This window comes from Sus scrofa, chromosome 5 (genome assembly GCF_000003025.6).
Source record: "Sus scrofa isolate TJ Tabasco breed Duroc chromosome 5, Sscrofa11.1, whole genome shotgun sequence".
NCBI lineage: Eukaryota > Metazoa > Chordata > Mammalia > Artiodactyla > Suidae > Sus > Sus scrofa.
The window spans coordinates 23679988-23705049 of NC_010447.5; positions in this window are offsets into that span (position 1 = coordinate 23679988).

Genomic DNA, 25062 nt, shown 5'->3' on the forward strand with positions numbered 1-25062 from the left:
AAAGATAAGATAGTTTTATGAGCACCTAGAGCAATGTCTGATGCATATTAGCTGTTTATTAAAGAATAGCTTCCATTCTTTTATGTTTCTTTCTTTTCATGTTACTCAAACTATCAAAGGGATCAGGCCAGTTTTATATGAAAGAAAATAGTTTTCTTTCTAAAGTAAAAGTTACTGTGATCTGAGAAAAGATGTAAAGCCCGATATATTCCATGTGGATTAAGTGATAAATCAAAAAGCAGGTGCTGGTGGACCAACCAAAAAGCGTATAATGAGTATGAACTGTGTGCCCAGAACTGGGTAGGTCTGTGAGGATGCAAAAGCAAATAAGTCAAGGTATTTACCCCAGTGGGGCATGGCTTCTAGACTCAGGCAGACTTGTCTTCAAATTGAGGCCCTGTAATTTACTAGCATGGAGACAGAGGGCGTGTTAATCACCCATGAGGTTGTGGGTTTGATCCCTGGCCATGTTCAGTGGGTTAAGGAACCGGCGTTGCCGTGAGCTGTGGTGTAGGTCGTAGGCCCGGCTCGGATCTGGTGTTGCTGTGGCTTTGGTGTAGACTGGCGGCTACAGCTCTAGTTAGACCCCTAGCCTGGGAACCTCCATGTGCCGCAGGAGCGGCCCTAGAAAAGGCAAAAAGACAAAAAAAAAAAAAAAAACAAAAAACAGTCAGTGGAGTTCCTGTTGTGGCTCAGCAGAAACGAATCCAACTAGGAACCATGAGGTTGCAGGTTCAATCCCTGCCCTTGCTCAGTGGGTTAAGGATCCGGCACTGCCGTGAGCTGTGGTGTAGGTCACAGATGCAGCTCAGATTCCGAGTTGCTGTGGCTGTGGTGTAGCCCGGCAGCTGTAGCTCCAATTAGACCCCTAGCCTGGGAACCTCCATATGCTGCGGGTGTGGCCCTAGAAAAGACAAAAATAAATAAATAAATAAAACTTGCATCTGGTAGGGGAGTGCCCTCCAACTTCTTTTTTTTTCTTCTTCAGCAGTGTTCTAGCTTTTCTTGACCCTTTGCTTTTCCTTATAAATTTTAGAATTTTTCAATAATCATTTTGAGATTTTATTTGGATCTTTAGGGTAATTTGAAATATTTGGCATCTTTTTGTTATTGAGTCTTTCTATTCATGAACATGCTGTCTTAGTTTTTTAGGTCTTCTTTAATGTTTTTAATAAAAATATAAATCTCATACATCTTTTTCTATATTTGTTCATAGGGTCTTTAAGAGTTTTTATTGATTTTGGAAAAGGTGTTATTTAAAATTTATGTTTTTAAACTTTCCTGTATATAAAAAAATGTTACTGATTTTTGTATATTGATCTAAGAAAGGCTAGTTTCTCTGCTAAATGCTAGTATTTATCTTAATTGATGTATAGTTTATTTACAATGATTTGTTAGGTTCTTGTACAGAGCAAATTGAATCATGTATATATATATATTCTTTTCCAGTATAGTTTATCACAGGATATTGAATATAGTTCCTGAACTATACAGTAGGACCTTGTTGTTTACATATAATAGTTTATATTTGGTAATCCCAGATTCCTAATTTATCCCTCCCTACCTCCTTTCTCCTTTGGTAATCATAAGTTTGTTTCCTATGTTTGTGAGTCTGTTTCTATTTTTTAAATAAGTTAATTTGTGTCATATTTTAGATACCACATGTAAGTGATATGATTTGTTATTTGTCTTTCTCTTAGTTAAACATCTCTAGGTTCATCTATATTGCTACAAATGGCATTATTTCATTCGTTTTTATGGCTGAGTTGTATTCCACTATGTATATATGTGATATCTTCTTTATCCATTCATTTATTGATGGACGTTCAGGTTGCTTCCATATCTTGGCTATTGTAAATATTGCTGCTGTGAGCATTGGGGTGCATGTGTCTTTTTGAATTAGAGTTTTCTCCTAATATATGCCCAGGAGTGAAATTGCTGGATCATATGGAAACTCTATTTTTAGTTTTTAATGGTTGCATCTGCAGCATATAGTTCCCAGGCCAGGGACTGAATCTCAGCTGTAGCTGCAACCTACAACACAGCTGTGGCAATGCCAGATCCTTTAAGCCACTGAGCTGAGCCAGGGATCAAATCTGTGCCTCCACAGTGCCCTGAGCTGCTATGACTGGATTCTTAACCCACTCTGCCAAGGCAGAAACTCCTACTTTTAGTTTTTAAGGAGACACCATGCAGTTTTCCATAGTGGCTGCACCGATTTACATTCCCACCACCAGTAAAAGAAGGTTCTCTTTTCTCCACATCCTCTCCAGCATTTGTTATTTGTATATTTTTTAATAATAGCCTTTCTGACCAGTGTGAGGTGGTACCTTATTGTAATTTTGACTTGCATTTCTTTAAGAAATAGTAATGCTGAGCATCTTTTCATGTGCCTATTGGCTATCTGTATGCCTTCTTTGGAGAAATGCCTTTTTAGGTCTTCTGCCTTTTTGCTTCCTGATTTTTTTATTGTTTTATTTAGGGTATTTGCACATATTTTTATGAGCTATATTGGCCTGCAATTTTCCTTTTTTGTTCTCTCTTTTTGATATCAGTGTCATATTCAACCAATGTAATGGCTTGAGGTGTAGTCCTTCTTTTTCTGTTTTATGGGAGAATTTGTTTAAGATTGAAATGTTTAGTTCGTTGGAGGTTAGTTGTTTTTGTTTTGATATTGTCTAGGCTTAATCCTTGTGGGAGGATTTCAAACTAGTCCTTCAATTTCCTTAATAATTACAGAACAATTCAATTTTTTTCTTAAGTCACTTGGGGTGTAGTACATTTTCCTAGGAACTTGTCATTTTGTAAAAGTTTTCAAGTTTATGGATGTCAAATTATTTATAGAATTCCTTATGTTCTTTTAAAATGTCTTCTGTACCTGTACTTTTGTCCCATTTATCCTAGTCTAATACTGTTGTTTATAACCCCCCATTTTTTTTTTATCTTTTGTCACTTTAGGGCCACACCCACATCATATGGAAGTTCCCAGGCTAGGAATCTAATCAGAGCAACAGCCACTGGCCTACGCCACAGTCACAGCAATGCCAGATCCCAGATCCAAGCTGCATCTGCGACCTACACCATAGCTCATGGCAATGCTGGATCTCTAACCCACTGAGTGAGGCAAGGGATGGAAACTCATGGTTCCTAGACGGATTTGTTTCTGCTGTACCACAACGGGAACTCCAGCTTTTTCTCTTTTTTCTTGATCAGTTTTGCTTGAGGGTTGCTTATCTTATTAATTATGCTTTTCAAAGAGCAAACTTTTGACGTTATTGGTTCCTTCAGTTATAGATATTTTTATTTCTTGAATTTCTGCTGTTGTTTCCTTTCCTTCTCTTTCTTTGGATTGGCTTTATTGTTCTTTTAATAACTTCTTAACTGGATGTCTAAATCATAGGCCAGTCTTTTATTATATGTGAACATAGCTACCACTTTTACTGCATCCCACAAGGTTTGCTATGTGGCATTTTCATTATTATTCAGTTCTAAAATTTTAAAATTCCCATTATTATTTCTTCTTGATCCATGAAATTATTTGCAGTATGTTTTTAAAAGTCCCACTGTATGGGCACATTGTGTTATTAATTTCTAACTTAATTGTGTGGCCAGAGAACATGCTTTATATGGTATTGATGTTTTGAAATTCATTGATACCTGGCCTAGTATTCAATTAATGGTTGTAAATGTTCGTGTGTGCTTGAGGATAATGTTTTTTGCCTGATTCTTGATGTCCAAGTTTGAAATATGTCATTTGGACCAAACTTATTAACTCTGTTCAAATATTTTATATGTTTTTGAGTTTTTCTTTGTTCAACTATTAATAATTGAAGGATATACTTAAATCTCTGCGATGATGGATTTTTAAATTTATTCCTATAATTCTGTCAATTTTATTTTATATACATATTTTAGGCTATCTTATTAGGTGCATAAAATTAGAATATCCCTGTCTTATTGTGAATTGAATTTTTATTATCACGTATCAATATTCTTAACATTTATAATTTTTTGTCTTAAAATCTTTTGTGCCTGATGTTAATATATATGCATCTGTCTGATTTGTACTTTTATTTTCAAACTCACCCTATTCTTTTGCATTAAGAGTATTTCTTGCAAATCGCACCATATGTATAAATAAATAATAAATGAATAAATAAATAAATACACACACACACACATAATCTGACAACTGTTCCTCTTTGACTGACAGATTAGTCCATTATTATTTATTATGATTAGCTTTAGAGCTTCTCAAGGAATATACCATTTTTTTGTTTTCTTATTGTATAATGCCTCTTCTTTATTTTCTCAATTGGAAGATGATGGTAGAGATGTTAGCTAACACTATAGTGATGATCATGCAGTGTATGAGAATCAGATCAATACATTGTACACCTTAAACTTCCACAATGTTACATGTCAGTTACATCTCAATAAAGCTGGAAGTAAGACATTAGACTATTTTGGAATGGGATAAGAGTATTTCTTTTGGAATTATTAGCATCCACCACACTGAACTAGTGATTGAAAAGAATGTAATTATGATTCAACAAACATGTAGTTAGCGCTTCTAATGTAATTGGCTCTGTTGCTGAATGCAGGGAGTACACCAATGCATCAGAAGTAGCTTGAGTTTGCATGAAACTCACAATATAGAAGGGGAAGTACTTAGCTAAGCACCCAAGCATAATGTGAAATTAGAAGACCAGACATGGCCTGTGGCCTTGAGTTGCTCACAGGTTAGTTGTTTAGAGACAGGACAAGGACACTTAAAACTAGCTAGGTCATAATCCAAGGCAGTTGGTGATTCAGTCCCAGAGTGATGGCAGCAGTGGGTGCCCCGGAGGGGAGGAATCTGAGATGCTTATTGCAGAAAGTCTTAGGGTGCTGATACTGGAGGACATTCATCGATTCATTCATCACTTATCTAAATTTTATTGTGTGGTACTTTGTACCAAGCAGTGCTCCATACATTGGGGTCATAATGATAAACAAGACAGACAAGATTCTTGTCTTCAGAAGACTTAGGGGTGTATGAAAGTGTGGAGCAGACAGTAAATGCACAGACCTGTAAGTGAACAGATACCCATGCTGCCCATGCTGCCCGTGCTGCCAAAAGAGAAAACCAGGGTAATGAGTGGGACTATTATTGGGAAAGGCTGCTTTCTGAAGTCAAAATTTCAGCTGAATCGAGAGAGATGGTCAGTCATGTGAAGATGTGGGGGAAGGATGTTTCATGTGGAGGGATTAGCTCTTCTAAGTGCTCCCAAATAGGACTCATCTTGGCATGTTTGGAGCAGAAAAGGGTTGCAGGGACTTTCAGAAGGTGGTTGGTTTCCATTTCTATAATGCTGAGTTAAGAGAATCAGCAAACCTTTCCTGCTGTGTGTAACTAGAGGACAGCTATGGCCTTTTCCAAGCTCCTTTAGGGAGACCTGGATTTCTGGGCAGTCACATTACAGCCACATTACTGTGTGAAGCTGAACCGACAACATTAGAATGCAATTTAGCAAGCCTCTGAGATGTCGCTTCAGGTAGACACACTCTCTCACTTGCCTCATTCCTCAGGCTGTGCTTTGATCCATGCCAATTTTCAGAATAATATAGAGGAAACTGTAAACCCAAATAGGAAACTTCAACTCTATCATTTTATTTTTCCATTTTATAGCTTTTCCTTCTGTCCAGGCTCTGTTCTGACAAGCCAAGGCTTTTTGGCAAATCAGCTTTTCAGTAAACTTAAACAAATGAATATGATTATAGGAATCCAGCCTACCAGGATTACTCTATTAGAGAACTTGTTTAGACAAAATCTATTTTTTCATTCCTGCAACTGACAAAACTGTAGGAAAATCACTCAGGTTTGAAAGCAAAGTATAGTAAAGTGCTATATTGTACCATTGGTTTCGTCAAAGGGAAAATAAACAACTGCAAGCAAGAATGTGTTGCTGAAAATAATAGGTCAGAGGTTTATTTAAAAAGGAGAAAATCCAAAAATTTAGACTGACAGCTTGATTCTAAAGGTTGAGAATACATGTGAAACAAATATAAAGAACAGTTTTCTAAAGATTTTGAATTTTGACTTTGTGATTGGGTCAACATATCAATAAACAATAGTTAGGGGAGAAAAATAGCACTTGGGTTTTGCAAGGAAGAAGTGAGACTAACCTACATTTTAAATTCACATGTTAATCTCTAACTGGAGAACTGATCTAAATGATCTAATATTCTTGATAGATTGATTTAAAATAAGGCAAATAGAAAATTATTCATCAGATATTTTCTTGGCAAATATGGAAGCAGTGACTAGATAGAATTGATGATTTGGAAAAATTTAATAAAGACTATATTCAGCGTAACCATGTGTTCTGCCCAAAGATAGTCCTCCTTCACACCTGCTGTTCCAACACAATTATTAACAACAGCTCCTTTTTATTCTCAAAAGTGTTTCCCTAGCTAGAGTGGATCCTGGAAGTAACAGTTCTCTCCAGAATGGAGTCTGTCTGTATAGCAACTGTGCCTTTCACTGTAATTTCCATATCTGCTTCACCCATTCATTCACAAATATTTTTGAAAAGTGCATTTCCAGATATCTTTTCCAGACCCTGAAATTGCAAAAAAAGAGTAAGAAATATGGAACAGATACACCTCTCAAGAGACTCAGAGTATAAAGGATCAGGGAAGGATGTACATAAATGATTTTCTCATTCAGGACAATGAGCATCTGTGAGAACACATCATGTGTTAAGCACTGACTAGGTCCCAAGTGGATAGAGAGGTGAGCAAGACAGGGTCAGTGTCTTTTAAGAAGGAGTCATGCTGGTTGATCTGCTTGTCTTCACCTGTATTAATAAGATGATTTAAAGCCTTTAATGGCTTCCCATTTCACCTAGAGTAAAATCTGAGCTGCTTATCATGGTCTTGGAACCCTGATCTGCTCCCCGCTTGCCTGTGACATGATTTCACACTACTCTTCCCCTGGTTCACTAAACTCCAGACACACTGGCCTTCTTTGTCCTTGGCATGGTCTGAGCTTGCCCCTGCCTCAGGGTCTTTGCACTTGCCATTTCCTCTACGTAGAAGCCCCTTCCCCCATTCCCCATCCTCCTGTGGCTGGCTCCTTTGCATCATTTGTTTCTAGGATCAAAACGTGACCTCTTCCAAGATGCTCTCCCATACCTCCTTACCTCTCCTCTGTCTGCCCCATTTTACCTTGGTGTATTTGCTGCATAGCCTTTATCATTTCTGAAAGTAATTGTGAAGCATGTGTTCCTTTGGGGGGATATATTTTCATGATAACATTTAAGCATATTCTTATCTGTCTTGATCACTCCCAAATCCATGTGCCTAGAGCTGTGTCCTGGTACATAGTAGGTGTCAATAAATATTTTTAGATGAACGAATAGGTACACTTCGTGACTCCTTGGGCTTATGCTAGTTTCTCAGAATTCAACATGCATTCTTAAAAGCCTTTCTCCAACTTCTTGCCTTTCTCCTTTCACGTGATCCGTTTGAGCTTGTTACTCAGTCCATTCTCTTGACAAAAGAGTTATTTTATGTAGCCTGTACCAATACACCAAGTTGACTTTTGAAACTCACCCAGGTACATGACTGCTGTGGCTGTTGCCTTCTGTGCCTCCTTGCTGTAATAAAATACAAACTTGAGGAGATTTTCAGTTACTTCTCTTGCCTCCTTTCATATCTGAAGAATGAATACCAGTCTGTTTTAGTCTTGAGGGACCAGTGAGAAATCCATGGCTTCTGCCTGGCAGGGGTGGAGCTGTGCTTGGAATTAGAAGATGACACTCCTAGTCCAGTGTAAACAGGATAGAAGTTTTGAGTATTTGATGCTATAATGGTGACAGTGTGCCTGTTGGAAGCAGGGCTGTTGATGCAGGTGAGAGATGCCTTATTTGTCCTTAGTAAAATCAATTGGTCACTGAGGGGATCAAGCTTGCAGTGTTGGCTGCATTACATCTCATTCTTCAACCAAGAGTAATAGTCAGCCAGAACAGCTTGTTTGAACTCTGCATAAGCTTTATATTTATATTTATAAATATATTTCTTCTAAAATCAACAACTTACATTTCCTCTAAAATTAACAACTTAACTTCTCAGTGCAATGCCGTGGCCATGACTAAGGATAAAAAGAGGTACAATGATTCAGATATGGTGCCTAACACAGGTAGTGTCTTGAGTGACACTGGTTTGCTTTCTTATATGTTCTCTCAACAATCCTATGAGGCAGGCAAAGCAAGATTGACCCATCTGTGAGATGATCTGAAGGAGTTGAAGGCCATAGGGCCAGAAAATAGCAAAGCAAGAGTTCCCTCAAATCTTCTGAGGCCAGCCATTGTAATTTCCATCATGTCATACTTTCTCCCTCAGTGCGAATAAAGCAAGAGGAAGGAGGGGTAGCCAGGGAGAGCAGGAGTAGACAGGTCTGACACCTGTGAAAAAAGGAAAGATGGAAAGATTGGGGAGGAAGAGCCTCAGATCATAGCACAGTTCTGAGAAACTTTTGGCCAGATAGTGAGGAATCTCTGAATCTAAATCCTTTAGAGCAGGGGTTGGTGAACTGTGGCTCACGGGACAAATCCAGCCTGCTACCTGGTTTTATAAATCAAGCTTTATTGGAATACAGTCACACCTTTTCATTTACATTGTCCCTGGCTGCTTTTCATGATAAAATGGCAGAGTTGAGTAGTTGCAACAGAGAACTTAGGGCTGGAAAAATCTAAAATATTTATTATTTTTTTAGAGGAAAAAAATACTGACCTTTGCTTTAGAGTAATCCCATGTTGGGCAGGAATTCCCTCACCAAGTTAAAATGTTTTTGAGAATAGCTCTAGGAAAATGTGGTCTCGGGGCAAATGCTGCCCCTGGGTGGACTCAAAATTGTGACAGTTGGAGACTTTTAATGATCTATGTTCCTCAGAGAAGATTATCTTAAAAGGAGATTTGTGTAGGGCACCGCTACAGCTGTCACACAAGGAGGTCTAGCCATTGATTGAATATTTTGGTTGGAAATGGGAACTCCCAACTATTGCATTAGAGATAAAAATGCAGAGACATTATCGCTACAAATCCTAAAGTATTTACTATATGGATTTTTACAAAAAAAAAATCTGCCAATCCCTGGTCTATATAAAAAGTATTGTTTATTCCATAAGGGAAGTTGTTCTTTCTTATACATAATGAATGAATTATCTAGTTAATAAAGCAATTTCTTCTAAGTCTGCATAGCAGGAATTATTTTCCTAGGATTCTACTTGATGAACTCTTTCTTAGTTGATAAAGCTGAGTTGCTGAGGGAGGTCAGGGTGATATTGGAAAGAACACTGCATGGTTGAAAGAATGGGGACTTTGTCCAGTATTGGCTATTAATTACCTCTCTGAACTCAGTATGTCACATTTGAGCTTTAGGAGTCCCATTTTTAGAATACAAAGTTTAAACTAGGTGACTATTAATTCCTTCTACTTCTAACTGCAACAAGAGTATAATTCAGAGAAGTGTTAATTAAAGTGGTGGGCCTGAGCCAGTGGCTGGCCTTTGGTAGCCTTTGTGGGTTAGAGGCATTCTCTACCTGATGTGGGAAAGCCTGTAGCAAGGAGAGATTTAGACTCTAATTGTAACACAAATTACCCCCCTTTTTTTTCAGAATAAGCAACATTCTGTTTATGAAGGTATTCAATTACATAATACTGTGGTCTAGCAAGTGGAGACACTCAGCAAAGGACCATGGTGTTATAGCCTTACAGAGCCTGGCTGGTGGTTGAGGAGGGCCCTTGTGCTGGGACATAGAGAGACTTCTTCCTGCTTCTTACAAGATCTACTCCATTCTGTTAGAGGAGAAAATGAGAGGAACAATGTGTTTATCACGTGTGTGTGTGTGTGTGTGTGTGTGTGTGTGTGTGTGTGTGTGTGTGAATGTGTACCTGCATGTGTGTGCACAAGCCTAAAAGTGGCGAGTAGTTAGACACCAAAGCAGCAACTCAAGGAAAACTACTGTCTACATGAAACCCAGACACTGAGTGTTTCGTCCATGTGTAATATAGATTTTCCTTGTTTGAACTTCTCATATAGCTCTGTGGTAACAGTATTAGTGTCAAATCTTAGATTTTCCCTGGAGAGCTAGGAGGGGTTCATGAGAAAGGAGAACAGGTTTTCCAGTTCTTACAAATAGGGTTGCTAGACTTAGGAAATAAAAAAACAGGATGCCTAGTTAAATTTGAATATAGATAAACAATGAATACTTTTTTTTAGTATCAATATGTCCCATGAAATATTGGTATTTTATTTGGCAATGTTAATTGAATGAGACCCACTTCCTGGAAGAGCTAATGAATATAGATTTTGATGCTCCATGAAAGAGTTGAAAAAATGAATGTACTCTGCAACAGGGGTGGCTGAGGTCCTTTTAATGCCTGTCTTTCCTATCTTTTCTCATCCTCCAGCTAAGCATGTGATATATTTTAAAAATTATGAAGTAAGAAATAAAGCTTTAACTCTACCCTTAGAATAATCAGAGTTTATTTGAGGAAACCACTAGAACTCTAAGTCCAACTGTAACTACAGAGCTGATCCAGACCCATATTAAACATTGTGATAATTTGTTTTTTTTAGTCATAATGAGAGTGAGATGGAAAACTTTATTATGGTTGAGCTAGGAATGTGTTCTGTCATTTTATGGGAAAATAAATTGACCTGGAAATATAAACAATTTTTTTTGGACTTTTTTTGAATCCCATTGAACTCACAAAATGTGAAACTTTTTAGTTGATTCAAAGCAATAATAAGAAATGTCACCTTTAGACCCTTTTTAGCCAGCAAGTAGAATAGGTAATACTGTCACTCAGAGGAGCTTAGGGTACTAGAATACTTTTCTTTTACCCATTAAAGAAGGCCACAGTAAAAAAGTGAAAAAAAAAAACCAGTTTTATCAGGAGCAGAATAACATTATGAACTTTCTTTTTCAATACCTTTTCCCATTATTGTTCATCGAAAGTTTATGCTTATGTCAGCATAATTTTGATAAGCCTCAAATATCTGCAACTATAATTGTAGGATTCTCCCTATAATAAAATAAAATTTAGTGTACATTGGATAGTAGTAGGGAGTTGCTAGACTTAAAGAATCATTACGAGCATGTTATAAAAATATACCAGTTTAACAGAGTTTCATCACTTAAGTTGCATAAAGGTATTAACTAGAAAGTTAACCTTCACAAGGTTAGAAGCTGCTGGCAAAGCTCCAAAACACTATGAAACCTTTGAGATTTTTAGCCCCTTTTTTCCCACACTATATTTCTCTTCTTTTTATCCATAACTCTTGTCCCAAGGCATGCTCTTCCTTTTCCAATTCCCCATCCTTTTGTTGGCATGCAATTAGCCTCATCATTGACCCACGTGGAGCTTAACGTGGGGACTCCCATTTCTCATTTCTCATCATATGTTACTTTAAAAAATCATATTCTCAGCTCATCCCAGCCTCTTCTCAACTTAAAATATGCCTGGCTTTTAAAGGTAATGTTCAGGACATTCTGTCTGTTTGGTTGTGTTGTCCTGCTCTGTTCAAGTCTCTGTCACTACTGTGTTTCAGTTATCTGAAACTATTCCTGACTTGGTGGCATAAAATAACTGTTTTTATTATGCTCACTAGTTCTATGGGTCAGGAGTTCAGACAGGAATCAGTGGAGATGACTTATCTCCACTTTTAGATGTCTGGGACTCAGATGGAAAGGCTCAAACAATTGGGGATGACTTGAATAGCTAATGGCTAGAATAGCCTGGAGTCTTCACTCACCTATCTGGTGTCTGGGCTGGGGTAACTCAAATACTGGGCTTAACTGGGACTATCAACTGGAATAAATATGTGTGGCTCGAGCTTCTTCAGAGCATGTTGACATCCGGGTAGTCATACTACTTACATGGCAATTTGGGCTGCAAGAACAGGTGTTACAGCAGCTCTAGGCGGATGCTGCATGGGTTTTTGTCACCTAGCTTCAGAAGTCACATAGCATACTTTGGTTGTACTTTATTGAATGAAGCAGTCCCAAGCCTGCCCAAATTCAAGGGCAGGGAATATAGACTTCACCCTTCGATAGGAGGAGTATACAGGAATTTGTAACCTGTGTTAAAATTGCCACACGGTAGAAAACTTTACATAATCTTTTTGTTTGTGTGAAAGGCAGAGTTAGCTACAATGGACATCCTAGATACTGCTCATCCTAGACATTGTTCATGGAAGTCATGTCATCATTTTGGGGAAAAAAAAAAACTTTTATGAAGACAGTAAGGTAAAGACGCATTGAATTTGTGAATGCAGAGGGGGAGTGAAACATACATACATATAAAGGTGGGGAGGGCAGTAGGGCATTGGGGGGAGAGAGAGGTAGAGAGGGTAGAGAGGTTGATTTTAAAGTACTAGAAATAAAGAGACAGACTTAAGAAGAAAGTTCAAGACCCATTGAAAATATGCAAGGAAATATTTTGTAGATAATTGTTGGAAATAAAAATAGATAAATCAGGCAGGATGGTTAAAAGTTTTGATGTATTAGTCCACATACTTAGGTATGCAAGAAATAGGGCATTTACAGTTTTTCTATGTATCAGTTTAAATCCGGTTCTAAATTTTCATTCTGCTAAACTCCCTGACCTTCACAGCCTCCCTGGTGATGAGCCAATACCTTGCAGTTTTCTTCTGAGCCAGAAGTGAGCTCTGGTCTGTGGTGTCTGTTGGTCACTAGCAGGGCATTTGTGATTTCATGCCTTATGGGTCCTTCAGGTCCAGTGACAGCTGCTTCTACACCATGGTTGGACCCAAGAATCCTTGGGAGGTTGGGAATTGGCTGCTTAAGGAGTCTTCCTTCCAAGATCTTGCTATTTCCCGTGAAGAAGGGAGTCTTGTGACTTACCAAGCTTCATCTTCTTCCACTTTCGGGTGAACTCACTCTGTTACCTCCCTCACCCTCTCAGAATCACTATCTCCTTTTTCCTCCTCCTCTTGCCCACCTCTTCAATGATGGGGGGCTTTTCTAAAAACAGAAATAGTAGCTGACTTCAAGGAACATTTGCTCTCTATTCTGTAAATTTCCCATGGTAATGAAATGCTAACTCTGCTAAAAATGGGGGTGGAAAAAAGATAAGAGAACAGAAAACACATTACCATCTCAAAAGTATATCCCGCTATATAAGTAGGGTCTTCTTCCACCTGTGTTAGACCATTCATATATAATGAGAAAGATTACTTTTAGCTGCAAGAAGCTCATCTATATTGGTTTAAACACTTAAGGACTTACTTGTTTTGGATATTAAAAAATAAACAAATAGAGGTAGGTGGATCTTAGCATTTACTCAGCAGTTTATGAAATTCTTTTGGCTTTTTCTTTATGCTTATTGTTTTATGATCAAAAAATGGCTCCTGTTACTCCAGACATCCTGCCTCCATTCCAACACTCTGTGTATCACCAGTCTTAACCTTAGGCCATCTTCTTACTTTATCTCAGGTTAACTTGCATAAAACACTATGTTTTGGTATTTCTAGTTCCATCATATCATCATGGAATAGCACAATTTGAAACCAGAATGCAATCTTATTGTTTGCTTCATGTCTCAGGGTAAGAAAAAGAAAGCACTTCAAATCCTAAGATAAAACTGACAAACAAAACCAGGGTCACTCTAATGTTGTCTCCCAGAATGTCTGAAACTTTCTTTTGAAAGTCATTGGTAATTTGCCCCTGAGTTTTCCAATTGCAGAAGACAAAAGCCCAATTCCTGATTTGCATGAACTGTCTGTCCCTCTGGTATTCTTAGGATGGCCATCCAGCCTTGCCACTTTCAGGATGGAGAATTCACCACTTCCAAAGAGGCCTCTAGCAATTATCATCCAATCCAACTACTAGAAAATACTTTCTCATACTGAGTCAAACTTTGCCCCTTTATAAATTCCATATATAGATCTTAGCTTTGTCTTCTAAGAAAATATAATTAAACTTAGTATCGCTTATTTATTTAGTTCCTTTAAACTAAACAGTTATAAAATTTCTCCTTAGTCGTCTGTCAACTAAACAGAGTTCCTTCAACTGACCATTTCTCAAATAACATGACTTCTGTACCTGTGATTGTCTTGGGCATTCTTTACAGACCTAACTGCTAGCTCACAGTCCCCGCTGCCCCTGCTCCCTGAGGCCAAGGACTATGCTTCTTGTTTGCTGCTACATCACTGTTGTCTAACGTGATTCCTGTTTGAATCATATTAGATCATCGTCTTTTAGGCATTCAATAAATATATAGAATTAATGAAATTAGAAGGTGTGGCACATGGAAATAATTTACAGTGGTTATTGATGGCTGATTTCTATGTTCTTCTTAGCTTCCTATAACTTCCAAATTGCTTACAGTGGGAATGTATTGCTTTTATAATCTGAGAAGTAAAACGAAAACACAACTTTAATTTTTAACATCTTGTACAAGGCTAGATATATTTCAGATATAGTTGATTAGTGCAGACCTTTGTGGAATTATGAATTCTCTTATACCTGTGCTGTAATACTTTTGTTGTAGGCTAATGTTGCATGGCCATTTTAAAAATAACTCATTCAGACATTTTTTGTGTGTGTCTGTTTTGTGCAAACCATCCTGCTCTCTCTTAAGGAGCTTGCTCTGCTGCTATTTTGAATTGAGCTTACAGTTGTCCTGCCTCTAGGTATTTTCCCTATGAGGGAAGGGAAGAATGTGGAAAAGGAAGATAGTCAAGTTGTTTTCATCCTCTATTTGACTTATGGAATAAATTTTTAATTTTATATACAGACTTTCACATTTTTACCTGTTATATTTCTTCTTGTTAATTTCTGTTCATCATTCTAGTTTTAGGTACCTTTTTGGAATTCTTGTTCTATTATCAAGCATATTACATATCTCTTAAATTTTCATGGCTTTCTATATTTCAATAAAGACCATTTTCATGTATAATATCCCTGTTTAGTGTTCTTTTACCTACCTCCTAGATTCAAAAGTGCAGTTCTTAAAATGTGGGAGGAAAATATTAAGTGACCTAAAATATTTCTGCAAAGTGATGGTCGATCGAAAGTAGTAAAATACTGATGCAAACATATGCATAAACAAAAGCAATTGCACAGCACATTTCTAATCCTTATGGGAACCATGTGGCTGCCATATTAGGAGGTTAAAGCATAATGACTTGATTGGATCTGATATCCACATTGATCTCACTGAACATGCTTGTTTATAGAGACTTCTACTTCTGGGAAGATGAAGTAGATATATTTTTCCCTATTCTTATATATACTAAGTACAACTAAAACCCCTGAACATCATATATAAAATAAAGATAATACTGAAAGGTAGGAAAGAAGGAAGACAGGTTAGGGACCTTGGGGCCCAAGGAACGACATGGTGGTGAGTTCCCTGGTTTTCTTTTTGCCTCATGTATTCTAGATTTGGAGCTGGAGAAATTGGCAGCCTGAAATTGCCAATGAATATGAACAAAAAAGGCTCCAGCAGAAGCCTTCACTCTAGTGAAAGGACCAGCCAACTTTGAGATAATAACTATTATACTCCATAGAAAAACTATGGCTCCACCTCCGATCATGGCAACAAAGACTGACTGAGGAGCGTGAACTTCCACCTTCATGAGGCTGGAGCAAGGCACCAAATTCCCCTGCCAAGCAGTATCAGAGAAGGCTGGGTAGGGAGCTTGGACTTCTACCCTGCCTGGGAGTAATGAGTGCTATTCTCACTCCCTATTGGTGTGACGTCAGAGGAGGCCCAAAGGACTCCAGTACCATCACCACTACCCATCAGGCCACCTTCTCTCCTTCTCCCTGGTATGAGTGGAGATTGCATGGAAAGCAGTAAGGAAGCACTGTCATCTCTCCCAGGTAAGGAGGTATCATTGTAGGCCTAGTTTGGAGCCAGAACTCTCACCCTTGACCAGCAGCAAGGACCTCAGGTATCAATAAAGGCTCAGTGGGGAACCTGGACTTCTATCCTCATCTGGCAGTAACAAGGCAACACATTCTATCCCCTTTCTCTAGTGGGAAGGTGTCAGAGAAAGTCAGAAAAACAGAAGGCTAACTAAGATTCAAAGTCTCATAATATAATACACGTAAGGTCCAGATTTCAGTCCAAACCCACTAATTGTGATCACCAAGAACCAGGAAGATGTCAAACTGGATAGAGAAAGGCAAGAAATATATGCCAACACCAAGGTGACAGAGACGTTAGAATTATCTGACCAAGATTTTAAAGTAGAAATCCTAAAATTATTCAGCCAGCAATTCTGAACACCCTTGAAACATATGAAAAAAAAGAAAATCTCAGGAAAGAAATAGAAAACATAAAGACGACCAGATGAAACTTTTGGAACCAAAAAAATACTAACCCAAATAAAAAACTATAATGAATCAAAGCAAAATGGAGAGGATGTAGGAAAGAATTAGTGACCTTGAGGACAGAATGATATAAACAGTCACCCAATCTGAATGAACAACAGAGGGGAAATGGACTTAAAAAAGCACATAGAGCCTTGTGGATCTGTGGAACTGTTCCTGAAGAGAAGTTTCTTGTCTTGTCATATTTCTTTGGCACACTGGTTATAAGGGGCATCCAATTGCAGAGGCAGAATGTTCACTGGGAAGGAAGGGTTTGGAGATCATGTTCCCTGACTTTCATCCCAGCTCCATCTTCCCAAAGGGAGGAAGCATTTTTTGTCCTTATTTAGCTTTGATTGGAAGTGTCATGGCATTGGTACATGATGGGTACTTCTTATTGGAATGGCCAATTTTGTTACAATTTTATTGTAATGAGGGCATATAATGAACAACAGGTTACATTTGGGTGCTGGAGATTCATGCCGTTTGTCATTCACCATTCTTTGTCTGCCTCCAGGGCACTTATCACCCCAAAATATGTGGTTCCTTGTAAGTCCGGAAGTTCCTGCTTTTCTTTATCTGCCCAAGGACCCTGCTGTTTGTAGGATGTGTGGTTTCCTGTCATCTGGCCCCAGGTTCCTCTTTATCTGTTCCTACCTAGCTATCCACCTGCTGTAACAGAACTATAACAAAAGATTTAACACTCATGCCATCAGAGTCTCAGAAAGATAAAAAAGAGGAACAGGCTGAAAAGTTACTTATAAGGTAGAGGCAGACTCAGACTCTGAAACCAAACTTGGGGTTGTTGGGGGTGTGGGGAGGAGGTCATGGAATGGGTGGCAGACTGGGAGGATGGGATTGACACTTGCACACTATTATATATAAAATGGATAACTCGCAGGGACCTGCTGTGTAGCACAGGGAGGTCTACTCAGTGTTTTATGGTGGCCTGTGTGGGAGAAAAGAATGAGCATATGTGTGTATGCTGCTTATTAACTTTGCTGTGGGGCTGGAGCTTATGCAGCATTGTGGGTCAACTATATCCCAATAAAATTTTTTAAAAAGTACCCAAAGATATAATGAATGAACACTTCTCATATTTGATAAAATACACAAACCTCTAGATTCAAGAAGCTGAATAAAGTCTAAAGATAATCCTCCAGTTCCACAGCAAGACACATCATAGTCAAATTTCTGAACACTAAAGACACATGAGAGAAATGACACCTTACTGATAGGGAAAAAGTAGTTTGAATGACATAGAATCTTTCATCAGAAACCATGGAGGTCAAAAGGTAGTGCAAGACATTTTTCAGAGGCTTAGAACAAAAGAGCTGTTCACCCAGAATTCTGTATCCAGTGAAAATATCTTTGGGGAATGAAGGGGAAATCAAGACATCTTAGCTGAACCAAAACTAAGTTTGTTGACTTTAGACCTTTCCTATTTCAAATAAGAACAAGTAGATTTTTTTCACCAAATTGTGATGTCATGTGAAAACATCATTTTACCTTTATCTCATGCTTAAAATTTTGTTTTTGTATATATTTAAAAATATACATTATATATTTATGTAGTTTGTATATATAAAAATAATTTGGTAATAAACAGGTATAAATGTAACAGATCTAGTTTGGAGGTTACAGTGCAAATAAACTCTGTAGGTAGATTTAACAAGCTAAGAATCTAGTCCATATTTACATTTGTCCACATGATAAAATGTATCACCTTGTTAAATATAGTTGAAATACGGATTCTAAGGCTGTTTTCCCCAAACTGTTAATCTTATAATTCTCACCAAGAAAAGGAAATGAAATTCACTTGGTCCAATTTGTTTTTAGGGAACTCAGGCCACCAGTGAACATAATCTATCCCATTAATAACCCATTCTAGAATTTGGATCTCTGTGCTGTACTAATAGAATTCTTTTTTTTTTTTTTTTTTTTTTTGAAAGTTGGATGCTATTTGCTTGTCTTTCTTCTCCTGGCACTTCTGTCATTTCACGTTTTCTTTAAGATGAGTAGCATTAGTTCAACGGTACAAACCCCTCCACTAATTTCTCATCCTTTCTTTGGATCTAGAAATTTGACCTCATTCAGGGCAACTCAGTGTTCTCCTAATGTTATCTCATTTCTTCCTCATTGACAAAACTTAGCTCATATTGTCATCATTCTTTACTGGACTACTGTAACACTTCCATTCTCCACCACTGCTAATCTGTTCTCTTGACTGCAAAGTCCTTCACTGACTCCCTATCATCTTTAGCATAAATTAACCCTCCTTAGCATAATGTGCTATTAATGGCTGTCATTGATTGATTGTTTACTATGTACCAGACACTGTTCTAAACATTTCTTTCACATTAATTCATTATGACAACCTATGAGGTAAGTTCTATTATTATCTCTATATTATGGATGAAGAAGAGGAAGCAAGAGAGGTTAAAATGTCAAAGTCACACTGCTGGTAAATGGCCAAACTTGCACTTGAACTGAGAATGGGAGCTCCTGAAAAGTGGGCCTTTAGCCATGATGCATATTGCCTCTAAAAGCCTTTTATGATCTGCTTTCTGTTTTCCTGACTTTCTGACTCTAAAACTATTTGCCAAAGCCAACTTACTGATTAATCAAGTCAAAAACTGTCAAAGAACTGCATTAAGCTGGGTCTAGCTTGGCAAAACTAAAACCTTGATACTTAGGTGAATTGAGCATTCAGAAAGTTGACTTTTGGTGGACTGCTTTTCAGTGCCTTAATTTTTAGCAAATTAATTTGTAGAGTTGAGATTTTTGGTAAATTCCTCCTTTCCAATATTGTTTCTTTCCACAACTTCAACTCTGACACAGGGCTTAGTAGCACTGGTGCAGGTGTGTTGGCTGCTTAATGCTAGTGTTGGTTGGTGTCTACCGATACTGGTGGTTAAATATTCTGATCATCACTCATACATAAAAAAATCATTAAACTCTTGTCACAGATCTGACTGCTGAGAACACCTGCCTACTCACCTTGCTACTTGGTGAAACCCTTCTTGTGCCTTTTAAGACTCAGCTTGAGCTCCTTCAGGACTTCTTTAGCACCTTTTGTTTCCTCTGTTATAGTACTGAACACATTGGATTATATAACTGTTTTGTTTTTTGTTTTTTGTTTTTTTCGATTTTACTCCTTCATTGTGGGCTTATTCAGTTGAGCTCTTTTTTCTTGCTTTCCTTTGAAATATGTGCTTATTACCTGGTAGTCTTAAAGAGATATATGGGTTTTGAACTTCAAATAACCTTCTCAATCAAATTTTCTATCCTTTGAAAATCAAGTATACTTAATAAATAAAACTGAGTTCAGCATTTTCTCTAACATGAACACTGTGACATCTTACATCAGGGAACTGATAGATAATTAACTTGCTAGGCATGTTAAAATTAAAAAATTAAAAAATTCCTCCCACTTAAAAATATGAAACAAAACTTCATGAGGGCAAAGATTATTTTCCCAGAGTTTGACACAGAGCTTAGCACTGTGCTCAATAAATATTTATTGAATGCATTATAATAGCTAATATTTGAGCATGGTATATACACAAAGTGCTTTATTTGCATTTTCTCATTGAATATTCTCTTATTATTTTCTCTGTAGGATTTCTACTGTTTTATCCATTTTATTGATGAGGAAATGGACTTAGAGAAGATAAGTAGGTCACCAGCATTAGTGGTCAATGAGTAGTAGAGTCAAGGTTTGAATCCAGAATACTGAATATCAGGAGCTGACTTCTTACCCACCATGCTTCACTACTGCCTTAGGTAATTGAATGTTTATAAAAACCTTAAATCATTCTACATTGTGGACTTCCTAGTACCATTCATGCAGTTCATCTCTGCTTACTTACCTTGACTTCTAACTATTTTACCTTTGAGAATGAATTTGGTAGGTTCAAGGAGTGACCAGAAGACCAGTGTAGCTAGAGAATCATGAACAAAATGGAGATGTGTAGGATACTGAGTGGGAGATAAAAGTGAGGGCCAGAACACACAGGGCTTTGAAGAAGTTTGGATCATATGTAAGTGAAAATGAAAGTCATTGGAGGGTTTTTTTTTTTTTAATTTGATCTGATTGCATTTAGACATTTTTATCTGCTGTTATAGATAATGTACTGTAGGGATGGGCGGAGGTAGAGGAGGCTCTTGCAGCATTTGGCGCAGAAGATTAGGGAGTTTAGACTGATGTGACCAGAGTGGACGTGATGGAACTAGGGATACATTTTGGAGGTAGGGGTTCTTAATAAATATTTTTTGAATTTATATGTATACAATTCTCTAATACCATATATAAAAAACTCAAAGTGGATTAAAGACCTAAATGTTATAAATGTAATAAAATTTTAAAAAAAGACCGAAATGTAAGACTGAAACCATAAAACTCCTAGAGAAAAGCATAGGCAGAACACTCTTTTTTTCCCATTTTCTTAAAAATTCAAATATGGATGATTTACAATGTTGTGACAATTTCTGCTGTACAATAAAGTGACATATATATATTCTTTTTCTCATATCATCTCCCATTGTGTTCTATCCCAAGAGATTGGACAGTTCCCTGTGCTATACAGCAGGACCTCATTGCCCATGCATTCTAAGTGTAATAGTTTGCATCTATTAATGCCAAACTCCCAGTTCATCTTGCTCCCTACCCGCTATCCCTTGGCAACCACAAGTCTGTTCTCCATGTCTGTGAGTCTCTTCTGCTCTGTAGGTAGGTTCATCTGTGCCATATTTTAGATTCCACATATAAGTGATATCATATGATATTTGTCTTTCTCTTTCTGACTTACTTCACTTAGTGTGATAATTTCTAGTTGCATCCATGATGCTAAAAATGGCATTATATCATTCTTTTTTATGGCTGTGTAGTATTCTGTTGTGTATATGTACCACATCTTCTCAATCCATTTATCTGCTGATGGACACTTAGATTGTTTCTGTGTCTTGGCTGTTGTGAATAGTGCTGCAGTGAACATAGGGGTGCATGTAGCTTTTTGAATGAAAGTTCTGTCTGGATATATGCCCAGGAGTGGGATGGTAGGATGATATGGTAGTTCTATAATTAGTTTTTTGAGAAACCTCCATACTGTTTTCCATAGTGATTATATCAATTTACATTCCCACCAGTGGTGTATGAGGGTTCCCTTTTCTCCACACCCTCTCCAGCATTTTTTATTTGTAAACTTAACAATGATTGTCATTCTTACCAGTGTAAGGTGGTACCTCATTGTAGTTTTGATTTTTGCATTTCTCTAATAATTAGTGATACTGAGCATTTTTTTCATGTGCCTCCTGGCCATCCTTATGTCTTATTTGGAGAAATGTCTATTTAGGTCTTCTACCCATTTTTGATTGGGTTGTTTGTTTTTTTGTTGTTGAATTGTATGAGTTTTTTGTGTATTTTGGAGATTAAGCTCTTGTCAGTTGGATTGTTTGTAACTATTTTCTCCCATTCCATAGATTGTTTTTTCATGGTTTCCTTTTCTCTGCAAAAGCGTATAAGCTTGATTAGGTCCCATTTATTTATTTTTATTTTTAGTTCTATTGCCTTGGGAGATTGACCTAAGAAAACATTTGTGTGGTTGATGTCAGCGAATGTTTTGCCTATGTTGTCTTCTAGTAGTTTTATAGTGTCTTATCTTATGTTTAAGTCTTTATGCTATTTTGAGTCTATTATTGTGTATGGTGTGATGGTGTGTTCTAGTTTCATTGATTCACATGTAGCTGTCCAGTTTTCCCAGTACCACTTGCTGAAGGGATTGTCCTTTTCCCGTTCTATATTCTTGCCTCCTTTGTCAAAGATTAATTGACTGTAGGTGTCTGGGTTCTCTATTCTGTTCCATTGATCCATATGTTTGTTTTTGTGCCAGTACCACAGTGCCTTGATTACTGTAGCTTCTTAATATTGCATGAAGTCTGGTAGAGTTATGCCTCCTGCTCTCCCCGCCCCCCCGGATTGCTTTGGCAGTTCTGGGTCTTTTATGGTCCCATATACATTTTAGGATTATTTTTTCTAGTTCTGTGAAAAACATCATTGGTAATTTAATAGAGATTGAATTAAATCTGTATATTGCTTTGGGTAGTATGGCCATTTTAACAATATTAATTCTCTAATCTTGGAGCATTGGCTATCTTTCCATTTCTTTGACTCTTCTTTAATTTTCTTTATTAATATTTAATAGTTCTCAGCATATAAGTCTTTCATCTCCTTGGTCAGGTTATTCCTAGGTATTTTTTTTATTGGTGTGATTTTGAAAGGTTTTTTTTAATATTCCTTTTCTAATATTTCATTGTTAGTATACAGAAATGCAACTGATTTCTGAATGTTAATCTTGTATCCTTCTACTTTGCCTAATTCACTGATCAGTTTGAGTAGTTTTTGTGTGGATTCTTTAGAGTTTTCCGTGTATAGCATTATGTCATCTGCATATGGTGATAATTTTACCTCTTTCAATTTGGATACCTTTTATTTCTCTTGTGTGATTTCTGTGGCTAGGACTTCCTATACTGTGTTGGATGAGGGTGGGGGTGGGTATCTTTGTCTTATTCCATATTTTAGTAGGAAGGCTTTCAGCTTTTCTGTATTGAGCATTGTATTAAGTGTGGGTTTGTCATAAATGGCTTTGATTATGTTGAGATATGTTCCCTCTATACCCACTTTGGTAAGAGTTTTTTTTTTTTTTTTTTGTCTTCTGTCTTTTTGTTGTTGTTGTTGTTGCTATTTCTTGGGCCGCTCCTGCGGCATATGGAGGTTCCCAGGCTAGGAGTTGAATCGGAGCTGTAGCCACCGGCCTACGCCAGAGCCACAGCAACGCGGAATCCGAGCCGCATCTGCAACCTACACCACAGCTCACAGCAACGCCGGATCGTGAACCCACTGAGCAAGGGCAGGGACTGAACCCGCAACCTCATGGTTCCTAGTCGGATTCGTTAACCACTGCGCCACGACGGGAACTCCCTGGTAAGAGTTTTTATCGTGAATTAATGTTGGATTTTTTTCAAATGCTTTTTAAGCATCTATTTAGATGATCATGGTTTTTGAGTTTTCTTTTGTTAATGTGGTGTATTACATTGATTGATTTGTGTATGTTGAACCATCATTGTGAACTTGGGATGAATCCAACTTGGTCATGGTGTATAATCTGTAGAATACTATTTGACTTAAATCATAGCAATATTTTTTTATCTGTCTCCTAAAGCAAATGAAATAAAAGCAAATATGAACAAATGGGACCTAATTAAACTTAAAAGCTTTTGCACAACAAAGGAAACCATATACAAAACAAAAAGCCTACTGAATAGAAGAAAATATTTGCAAATGATGTGACTGATAAGGGGTTAATATCCAAAATACATGAACGGCTCATACAACTCAACATCAAAAAACCAAAGAACCTGATTTAAAAAATGGACAAAAGACCTGAATATACATTTTTCCAAAGAGGAGGCACAGGTGGCCAACAGGCACATGAAAAGTTGCTCGACATCACTAATCATCAGGGAAATATAAATCAAAGCCACAATGAGCTATCACTCCACACCTATCAGAATAGCTATCATCAGAAAGAACACAAAAAACAAATGTTGGCGAGGATGTGGAAATAAGGGAACCCTTGTACACTGTTGGTGGGAATGTAAATTGGTTCAACCACTTTAGGAAACAGTGTGGAGGTTTCTCAAAAAACTAAAAATAGAATTACCATATGACCTCACAATTCTACTCCTGGGTGTCTATACAAAAAATCCCCCAAAAGACTAATTTGAAAAGATACATGCATCCCAGTGTTCATAGCAGCATTATTTACAATTGCCAAGATATGGAAGCAACCTAAATGTCCATCAACAGAGGAATGGATAAAGAACATGTGGTATATATACACAATGGAATAGTACTTAACCATAAAAATAATGAAATTTTGCCATTTGCAACACCATAGATGGACTTGAAGGGTACTATGCCTAGTGAAATAGACAAATACTATATGCTATCATTGATATGTGGAATTTAAAAACTACAGCAAACTAGTGAATATAATAAAAAAAGACAGTCTCACAGATATAGAGAATAAACTAGTGGTTACCAGTGGGGAGAGGGACAATATAGGGATAAGGGATTAAGAAGTACAAACTATTAGATATAAATTATGCTACAGGGATGTATTGTATAATACAAGGAATATAACCAATATTTTATAATAACTATAAATGGAACATAACCTTTAAAATTGTGAATTGCTATGTTGTACACCTGAAACATGTAATATTATGTATCAACTATACCTCAATTAAAAAAATAAAAAATATGTATACAAAGTATAAAACACTTAGTGCAGTTATTGTCATGTGTCAAGTGCCCAGTAAGTGGTGCTTACTATTATAATCACCATTATCCCTCCTCTTGTGAGAGATGAGATTACAGTATTACCAGTCAAGAATGATCCTACTCTGCACTTTATCCTTCGTCCCTTTAGCCCTCACAACTTACTCTATAGAAGTCACCCTCTAAAAGTGGCCTCCAAGCTGTTGGATCTAATGTAATTTTCATTCCCTGAGAGGGTGTATGAGCCTTTGTCTTCCTGCCCCTTGAAATTACTTGACACCTGAGATAATACACTCTTCTAATTCTTCTTGCACATTTCCTGGGGCT